The following is a 10574-nucleotide window of genomic DNA, read 5'->3' on the forward strand; positions in this document are numbered from 1 at the left end:
ACCTTGGGGCCTTAGTGGCCGACCCCGCTTCAACTTCCATTTTGACTAACTCTGAGATGTTAATCGGCGACATCTTCTCGAAAACACGAAAAACCCGAAAAGAACAAAAATTCTTCCAAACAGTACTATAGGCGAAGTTAAGGATAACTTCGCTTAATAGTTAACTTCGCTGGAAAAACCTTAAATTCGCGTGACTTGGCGAAGTTGAGAATAACTTCGCTTAAGATAAGCGAACTTAGGAGGTAAGCGAAGTTGAGGATAACTTCGCTCAACCTTATATCTTCGCCGAAACCCTACTTCCAGTGACGGCAACTTCGCCTGAAGAACAACAACTTCGCCCGAAGAACACTGAAAATATTCAGATCTGTTTTCGATGATTTTGCAGTTTCCGGTCGGTGTAACGGCTTGAATATGACTGTATAAGGTGAGTATAACACAATATCAACGAAAACGCGTCCCGCGAATAGGTCAAACGAGACGTTTTCTACACCCGCGTGAAATCCCGAACCACACAATCGAGCCAAATGCTCTGATACCAATTGTAGGTTCCCGGACGGATCTTACACGGGATATCGCTATCTACGTAGGTGCGGAATCCCTGCGTAGGTAGTTACGAGCGTAGAATACGTAGAACAATCACACGCGATACAAACGAACACGTTATGTATTATAACCTGAAACACGTCTATTACAGACTCTCGACACGTTCACTGAACTACTGGATTACACGTGAATAACCAAAACACTAACTGACCAACCTCTTTCTCGTAAACCCGTAGGTTACTTAAATACACGACAACTTCGCCTCAGGCGAAGTTGTCTGTAACTTCGCTCGTTGAACAAGTTCGCCTAGGCGAACTTGTCAACAACTTCGCTTGTTCAACAAGTTCGCCTAAGCGAACTTGTTGATAACATCGCTTACTTACATAAACATAAACTTAAACATAATTAACATTACAGACTCGATTATAAACGCTAGACTATGAACTACTGACATTTATGTACCAACAATAAGCCAGCCCTCAGGCTATGGTATACGTTTGTCTGGATACTTACATATGTGGAATGCGGTGGGCACATCGCACCACGCTTGGTCACGACCTCCAGCCACAATGGGCCGGACCTAAGTTACGTCCGAGTGGGGAATGGCCATGTGTATATTTATGGTACCTAAGTTATGTCATAAACGCTGCGGTGTTTCGCTGAGGTGACCTAGTGCAAAGACTCGAGTTTATGATGATTGTTTTAACTTGATTATTCCTAAGCCAAGATGGGCCAAGACCTACGTGGTCTCGAGGGGTAATTAAGTAAAGAAAATATTTTAGCGTCAGCATATTCACCAGCATTCGTTGCTGACGTATTTTAATAACATTTTGCAGGTAATCAAGATTAGAGCTTGAAGGACGAAGAAGCTCTAGAATCCGATGGCTCGGATAATTTTGTGTAAATATAAAATATGGTGGTTTTGTAAAACATATAAACAAGTAAACTTAAAACGAGACTTTCGTCTCGTCTTTTGTATTGTAAATATTTATAATATCGATCCTTTGTTTTTATAAAGACTTCCGCTGTAATCTGCTACTCTGATTTAATTACAAATATGATACTAACTATGGTTCACACTCCTAGGCCTAGAATGGGGGTGTGACAGTATTCGTGCTAAAAATATGTATAATTTCATATACATCAAAACTAATGAAAACATGGGCCATGTTGACATCAACACACCCCCCTAGTGATAGGAGAAAAGATAAAATAAAAGCTTTCTGACTCACCGTGGTCGTGCCTTGGCTAGACACGGGTCGTGTTCTCTCTTAAGCTGTACTTTTGACAACGAGCATTTAATACAATCAATCAAATGGATCAACACGGTCGTGCCCAGGTCAACACGGCCCGTGTTGAGACTCCTGATTAACCTATAAATTAAATGCTCTTCAACCATATTCGGTCCAACAAAATACACCACCAAACACCTTGAATAATACTTAATACACTTCACTCGCCTTATTTCACCACCATTAATAAGGGATTTATCCCACCCATCTACATCTTGAAGATCAAGGAGATTAATCTCTTTGAAGTAGTCGTTAGCATCAATTGGTTAGATTGTTCTAATTTGATCATATTTGTATCTATTGTTGTGATATTTAACATTATCATTAGTATTGGCTAAACTTTCATAGTTTCATCTTAGTTTATAATGAATCTTAACTAAGTTTAATAATATTGGATAATCATGTGATTGGTTTATCAAAAGTAAATGTTATGTTGTAATTATCAATTGATGAGGATTATAATAAAAAAATCTAAAAAGATACACCAAGTCTCGAGCTTCACGATAAGCCGGGGTGTCACACCCCGACTTAGGCTTAGGTGTGACCTATAGTTGGTATTTGTTTTGTAAATAACCGAGTTTGCGGGTTATCTAGCGGAAGTCTTTATTTTATAATAAAATATTAATATATATTTTGAAACATTAATTTATTTGTAAATCTTTATTTATAATAATAAAATATCTGATTTATTTGGAAAAATTCTCGGATAATAAATATCCGAGTGAATAATTTATAAACCTTTTTTAAGTATTGTTTGCAATATTTTAATAATTAAAAACTGAGCCATCTCTACCTTGCGACCATCTAACTTCATTGATGGCTATAATTTCATGCTACCTGTGCTAACTTTATTTCCTGAAATGTTAGGGGATACTTTAGCGATATGCTGGTGAATCGTTGACTCTAAAAACACTTTAATAAATTTTTCTTTGACTGACAAGAGAGTATTCTTGAATAATCTCAACAGAAACATCTCTTATTTCTGGGAATTGTGCCACTGCCATACACACACAATTACGGTTCTCCAGGAACTGATGCCCATTGGAGAACTTTTATTATGATCTCTAATCTGCGAACACGTAGCCTTGATTGATATACTAGACAAATTATGTTTAGATCCAGACGCATGTATACTCGATCTGAGTTGCTTTTATTTTCTATCTTGTAAATTAGGGATCACGTAATCCCTTAAATCTTTTTATTAGATATCACGTAATCTCAAAAAAATTTGACAGTCTTTGTATAAGATAAACAACCCGTTTATCTTGACTAAAAAAGGTTTAACGTATTCACCTGTGATTGTCTATTTTGAATGATGTGGTGATCTTGTTTGAAAACCTTTATGAATGAATGATGATTAACCTACAATAAAATAGGTTTATATAATTACCCGAACCGTCTCTTAATCCGACTACAGACCTTTAGTCTGGTTTTTATAGCTTTAAACCTTGATTGATCATTTGAATAAAATATTTTGATACGAAACCTTTCTCTTTATTTGTCAATCCTGTCTTTAGTTTCTTCTTCATGAAGAAATGTTTATGATATGTTTCTTCTTCAAGAAGAAACGTCATCTGTCTATAACCTTGATATATAAAATCTAGTGGTTCTTAACTATGAAGAAATACTATTTTGACTATACCCCTTGTAAGTAAAAACTTATCTTTTTTAATCATGAAGAAATAATATTTTAACTATATCCTCACGTATGTGAAGGCTTATGTTTCTTAACCATAAAAAACTATATTTTAGCTATAACCTTTGTTTATACAATTTTGTATTTCTTAGTCATAAATAAATCTTATTTTAATTATTACTTTTAAATTTGATCAAGGTCTAGGGTATACCCCCGACTAGGGCCTTAACCATAATAATAAAATAATAACTTAAGTAGAACTCCTACCTTACGCGGGTATTTGGAATTTATATGCCAAAGCTTGAACGAGCAACACTTCTACTCTATATCGCATACTAGATTTTAAATCGTCAGAACTTCGGGGCTTGGCACGCACTTCGAGGTTGGCCCACAAAACAAGGCGACTTATGGTGGTCTCCGTGTTGTGCACGTGCTTCGAGATAGAATGTCGGGTTACTTTCCAGCGGCACGCACTTCGAGGTATCGTCGATATATGGCACGAAAATCAAGGTAGAAATAGAAAATATATTAGAGAGAGAAAGGTTTTGGTGTGAAGAATGAATGAGCTGTGGCCCGCCTTTATATATGATGAAATTGGGTCCCATCGCGATATGCGATGGACCCTCTTCCTTAGCCGTCGCATATCGCGATGTCAAGTAAATGACTAGTAGCCTGCTGACTCAGCCCTAGTGTCTGCCACGTGTTACCCCAGTGCGACACGTGTCACTAAGTCATAACGGACCATCGTATATCGCGATGATATTATTCTTGGACTCATCGCATACGCAATGGGTTCCTGGATTGTAATTTTCATTTTTAGTCCCTTGTCTTTTGGTTCCTTGTCATGTCTTGGTCTTGCTTTCGTTTTCCAAAAACAATAAGGCGACTCTCAAGCGGCTCGTGGCGATGCGAGCGTGCGAAGTGCGCCATCAAAGCGCCACATTGTGCCCTTCGCCGTTGCCATCGCCATCGTTCGAGCCCGAGCCCTTGCGCGTGCGCGTCGGGTGCTTTGCACCCTCCGCTAGGACCACTGAATGCATGCTAGGCATAAAAGAATATTACTATGGAAATTTATCTCTTTATAAGGAGCTTCCAAATCTTTCCCACTTTCCATGTGGGCTGAGTTTTATATTCCTTATTTATACCCATGTGGAATGCTTCCACTTTTTTCCATTCTTCCATGTGGGATGGATTTTCCTTTTCCACTCCCTTAATATGGGATTATCTTCTTTATGGAACTTTATTTATCTATTATACATGGAATTATTTTGTTTCCTTATTTTAATTATCCCATTACTTTTCTTGAGGATAATTTTGGTCATTCAACTTTACTAATTTGTTAAATTTGGACCAAAATTTTGGGGATGTTACATCCTCCCCACCTTGGAATGAATCTCGTCCTCGAGATTCGTTGTGAGTGATTCCTTGCTTATCATTTTGCTATCATATTCTTTTAATATGCTTCTTGAGCTTAACCCGAACTGTTTGAATGGTTGCACTTCATGATTTGTTGTTAACTCACATCTTTGGATGATTATTCAGTTAATAGTTCAGAATATTATAAGTAATTGTAAATTGTTAAGCGCATTGGCCAATTGTGTTTAACTATTTATCTTACCCTTTGTATTCTAAACATTTACTTATGTTAACTAGATTGCATCTTGGAGTCAGTTTATAGAATCCTTTTGATCAATTTATCTTGATAACATTCAAGATATCCATATTCGAGTAATGATATCCTTTACTTTATGATCTTGACGGATTCCTTCCATTTATTCCCATCAATTATACATTTAAACTTTCAAAGTTCGGATAACTGATTTTCTTTGAGTAGACATGTTCCTATGTCTTAGTTTCATTAATTTTTGTTATTTCATCTTTCTACAGATGATTATTAAATAACATAGTTCCTGGTATTTCAAAAATTTTTTATATTTAACTATCTTTTTCCTTTGCATATAAGCATTCTTGTGTAAAGACATAATCGGTATGCTAATATCTTTCTTTATGTACATTAGGGATTTAACTACCCTTTTTCTTGTTACAAAACTTCTCGTTTAAAACGAGTTTACAAATAGTTTACAAAAGTTAACTAAACTATTAGTTATTTCTAATGCCTTTGGATCTTGAACATTCATTTGGCATACTCTTGTATGCTTCTATTCTTGATTGTCGGATGCTCCTTGTGCGTTTAACATATTTATCTTGGCATTTCCTTTCTTAGCACCGCTTCCACTTGCGTTGCTTGGATTTTGTGGACATTCTAAGCTGAAGTGCCTGTTTTCTCCACAACTGAAACATACAACTGTTTTCCTTTTTCAATTTTCTTCCGAATGCCGGAGCTTCTTGTAAAAGGTACATGTTACTAGTGGAATATTTTTAGTTGGTCTAACACTTTCCATGATGTCTTCTGCCACAACTTTGGCAGATTGGTCTTGTAAAATTTAAACGACCATTCCTCCTTTTCTTTGTTTTTCTTCATTTCTTTTCCTCGGTTTATTCTTTCTTATCTTTTCCATTCTTGTCTTCTTCTTGATTTCCGATAAGATCATTCATAAGATAACCGGCTAATTCTATGGCTGAATCAGCGGTTTGAGGCAAATGAGATCTCACCATGTCTTTAATTTCTCAAGGTAAACCCCAAATGTAGCGGGTTACTTTATTGGATTCGGGTTACCAAGTGTAGTACCAATCTACAATACTTATGAAACTTAGTATTGTATTCCTTGAGATTAGTGCCTTCCACATTATGGTTCAAAAACTTAGTTTGAATACGATCGGTTTCATGCATGGGACAGAACTTTTGTAGCACAAGTTCTTTGAATGCTTCCCACTTCAATTGGTACATAGTTTCTCTACCCTTTGATATGATTAGGGTATTCCACCATTCCAATGCTTCGCCTTTTAAGTGTTGAGAGGAATACTAAATCTTTTGAATCTCAGTACATTTACTGATGATAATAATGAACTCGATTTCTTCAAGCCATCGTAAAGCTGATATGGCACCTTTATCGCCATAGAATTCTTTTGGCCCATAGGCTTTGAAGTTCTTGAAACTACAGCCTTGGATTACTAATTGTTTCTTCAATTTACGATTGAATTTGCTCTTAGTGTTGGAGCTATGAACACTTTCTTCATGATGAGAAGGATTTTGATATGGATAAGTTCTAACGGTATTGTTTAAATGTTGAGATTTACTTTTATGTGTTTCCCCTTTCATTGCATCGATGAGAGGAATCATTGCATTGTGAATCATTTTTCTTGAATTTGGACAAGTTGCTGCTCAGGAATCTCTTGTGCAGGTTTTGACATATCCTTGTTGCTTCTTTGAATTGAAGCTTCGTCATTATTCTCTTGATTGTTTGGGTTCGACATTCTGTAAACAGAATTTGATTTAATATGTATGAAATTATTTTATTTATATACTTGTGACAGAATGTTTGTAACAAGAGTGTGATATTGAACAATTGATATAGGTACAAAAGATTGATTTGTTTATGAAATGTTTAATTAAGTCTGTCGTATTTCGAGGGGATTTCTTTCTAACCTTTTTTGAGTTTGTTCATTTTGTACATGGCACAACTCAATCGTTTATTCTTTGTTTGAGAATTGTTGTTTGGGATAATCATATGAAACGATAGTTCCACTATATCATTTTTCAAATATCTTCATGATAGTTGACGAGGTTCTTGAGGGGCATCAATACTTTCTTGTTGTATATTCTTGAAAATGGTTACTACATACCTTGTGTACAAATAAACCACGAGAATTTCTATAATTCTCTTTCTAGGTCTGTTTCATTTAATTATTTCATGTAGCGTTGACTTGGGGTTAATCATCTTTTTAGATTTTGTCAACCTGGACCTTTTCTCGATCTTTTAGCTAGTATTCTCTTACTTCCAGATGTACTGAAAGAATTACTCTAAGAGTTCGTGCGATATTTTCTTGACATAATTCTTTTAAAAGATACATTAATAATTTCGTGGAAATTTAAATATATCTTTTAATTATGTTGTTACAAGATTGTACGATATTTATTACAACTGCATTGATTACAACTTATAAGATTCTTATTTCTTCCATCAAACAAACAATTTCTTGATTTTGTTGTCCTTGGTATATTCGTCTTTCTCCCTTTCTTTTTGTCTCTTCTCAGTATCCATTTCTTTCTTAAGCATTGCTTCAGCTAGTTTAGTGACATTGATTTCATAATGAGTTGAATCATCTTCAATGCCATATGTTTCCATATTCTGACGTTCACCTTCAGTGTGAGCAAAGTAAGGATCTTGTATTGTTAAATAATTACAATATTCCTGTCCCTGATGATTTTCATCTAGATAAGTCATTACTTTTTTTCCTTTTGACATTGTTGGTTTCTTTGATCTACTTGATCCGGCTCCATACGTGTTCCGACTTGGAATAATTTGAGCTAGCGAGATGTCAGAATCAAACGAATCTGAATCTTCCTCCATTGTTGTTTGGTATGAATTTTCGTCGCTAGATATAGGAATTGAGAGTAAAGATGTTCCCATGTATCCTTTTCCTTTACCGGATCAAAGTTGAAATGATCCTTGGCAAGATTGAAAATTGGACATCTGTACGAGGTCATATTAGGGATAGGTGGTTTTTTCCTATCTTATTCGTACTTTGTTTATATCTTATACGTATCAGTTTTTAATCATTTGATTATTTATTTGATATTATAAATTGAATACTTAATAACTATCATAAACTTATTCTGATCAAAGCCTAGGTATAATCAAATACTTAATTCGCTAAGATCGATGGCTCTGATACCAACTTGTCACACCCCGACTTAGGGCCTACGCGTGTGACCAATAGTTGATACCTGTTTTGCAAATATATCAGAGTTTGCGGGTTATTTAGCGGAAGTCTTTATTTTATAATAAAATATTAATATATATTTTGAAACGTTAATTTATTTGTAAACCTTTATTTATAATAATAAAATATTTGATTTATTTGGAAAACTTCTCGGATAATAAATATCCAAGTGAATAATTTATAAACCTTTTTTAAATATTGTTTGAAATATTTTATTAATTAAAAACTGAATCATCTCTACCTTGCAAGCGTCTAACCTCTTGGATGGCTATAATTCCTTGCTACATGTGCTAACTATATTTCTTGAAATGTTGAGGGAAAAATACCTTAGCGATATGCTGGTGAACTCGACTTAGGCCTAGGTGTGTGACCATAGTTGGTATTTGTTTTGTAAATATATCAGAGTTTGCGGGTTATCTAGCGGAAGTCTTTATTTTAAAATAAAATATTAATGTATATTTTGAAACAATAATTTATTTGTAAACCTTTATTTATAATAATAAAATATTTGATTTATTTGAAAAAATTCTCGGATAATAATTATCCGAGTGAATAATCTATAAACCTTTTTTTAAGTATTGTTTGCAATATTTTAATAATTAAAAACTGAGCCAACTCTACCTTGCGACCATCTAACTTCATAGATGGCTATAATTTCATGTTACCTGTGCTAACTTTATTTCCTGACATGTTGGGGGGGGGGGGGGAATACGTCAGCGATATGCTGGTGAATCGTTGACTCTAAAACACTTTAAAAAAATTTTCTTTGACTGAAAAGCGAGATTTCTTGAATAATCTCAGCAGAAACGTCTCTTATTTCTGGGAATTGTGCTACTGCCGTACACACACAATTACGGTTCTTCGGGAATTGATGCCCATTGGAGAACTTTTATTATGATCTCTAGTCTGCGAACACGTAGCCTTGATTGATATACTAGACAAATTATGTTTGGATCCAGACGCATGTGTACTCGATCTGAGTTGCTTTTATTTTCTATCTTGTAAATTAGGGATCACGTAATCCCTTAAATCTTTTTATTAGATATCACGTAATCTCAAAAAAATTTGACAGTCTATGTATAAGATAAACAACCCGTTTATCTTGACTGAAAAAGGTTTAACGTATTCACCTGTGATTGTCTGTTCTGAATGATGTGGTGATCTCGTTTGAAAACCTTTATGAATGAATGATGATTAACCTACAATAAAATAGATTTATATAATTACCCGAACCGTCTCTTAATCCGACTACAGACCTTTTATCTGGTTTTGATAGCTTTAAATCTTGATTGATCATTTGAATAAAATATTTTGATACGAAACCTTTCTATTTATTTGTCAATATCCTGTCTTGAGTTTCTTCTTCATGAAGAAATATTTATGATATGTTTCTTCTTTAAGAAGAAACGTAATCTGTCTATAACCTTGATATATAAAATCTTGTGGTTCTTAACCATGAAGAAACACTATTTTGACTATACCCCTTGTAAGTAAAAACTTATCTTTTTTAATCATGAAGAAATAATATTTCAAACTATATCCTCATGTATGTGAATGCTTATGTTTCTTAACCATAAAGAAACTATATTTTAGCTATAACCTTTGTTTATACAATTTTGTATTTCTTAGTCATAAAGAAATCTTATTTTAATTATTACTTTTAAATTTGATCAAGGTCTAGGATATAACCCCGACTAGGATCTTAGCCATAATAATAAAATAATAACCTAGGTAGAACTCCTAAGGTGTACAGCACGCACTTCGAGGTATCGTCGGTATATGGCACGGAAATTAAGGTAGAAAGAGAAAATATATTAGAGAGAGAAAGGTTTTGGTGTGAAGAATGAATGAGCCGTGACCGTCCTTTATATAGGCTGAAATTGTATCACGATGGGACCCTCTTCCTTAGCCGTCGCATATCACGATGGCAAGTAAATGACACATGGCTTGCTGACTCAACCCTAGTTTCTGCCACGTGTTACCGCGGTGCGACACGTGTCGCTGAGTCATAACGGACCATCGCGTATCGCGATGATCTTATTCTTGGACTCATCGCGTACGCGATGGGTTCCTGGATTGTAAATTTCATTTTTAGTCCCTTGTCTTGTCTTGGTCTTGCTTTCGCTTTACTTGTCTTGAGGATAATTTAGGTCCTTCAACTTTAATAACTTGTTAAATTTGGACCAAAATTTTGAGGATATTACACGGGGAACTGCCACTCTTGGGAGTCATTGGATAACATAAATTATACAAGAGAC

Source organism: Bidens hawaiensis, unplaced genomic scaffold (genome assembly GCF_021521415.1).
Source record: "Bidens hawaiensis isolate Kalapana, Puna unplaced genomic scaffold, B.hawaiensis_p1.1 tig00007117_1, whole genome shotgun sequence".
Lineage (NCBI taxonomy): Eukaryota > Viridiplantae > Streptophyta > Magnoliopsida > Asterales > Asteraceae > Bidens > Bidens hawaiensis.